Source organism: Aptenodytes forsteri, unplaced genomic scaffold, assembly GCF_000699145.1.
Source record: "Aptenodytes forsteri isolate BGI_AS27 unplaced genomic scaffold, ASM69914v1 Scaffold268, whole genome shotgun sequence".
NCBI classification, from domain to species: domain Eukaryota; kingdom Metazoa; phylum Chordata; class Aves; order Sphenisciformes; family Spheniscidae; genus Aptenodytes; species Aptenodytes forsteri.
The window spans coordinates 34,304-34,674 of record NW_008794233.1 but is presented as its reverse complement, the minus strand read 5'-3'; the positions used below and the strand labels follow the sequence as shown (position 1 = coordinate 34,674).

The window sequence follows — 371 nt, the reverse complement described above, 5'->3', positions numbered from 1 at the left end:
CGTGGCCCCACAGTTTATGGGGGCGAGCCCCATCCTTCTGCCCTGCACCCCACAAGTTATGGGGCCGAGGCCCGTCACTATGCCCCAGGGCCCCACGGGTTACGGGGCCGAGCCCCGTTCTTCTGCCTTGCACCCCACAGGTTATGGGGCAGACCCCCATTCCCCCACCCTGGGACCCCACGGGTGTATGGGGCAGACCCCCGTCCCTCCACCCTGCACCCCACAGGTTATGGGGCTGACCCCCATCCTTCTGCCCTGCACCCCACAGGAACAAAAGCCCTGGGCTGGATCCAGCCCCACCTTCCCGGGCGCGCAGGGGCCCAGAGCGGGGCCGTGGGGAGGCGGCGGGGGGCCGGCCTCCCCGGCTCCTC

The 371-nt window shown here is 70.9% G+C and overlaps 1 protein-coding gene across 1 annotated transcript in view; it reads left to right on the top strand.

Annotated features, from left to right (window-relative positions):
* Nucleotides 1-371, top strand: part of LOC103904533 (keratin, type I cytoskeletal 18) — a 20,330-nt gene that overhangs the window by 7,329 nt on the left and 12,630 nt on the right. The gene's annotated exons all lie outside the window — the stretch shown is intronic.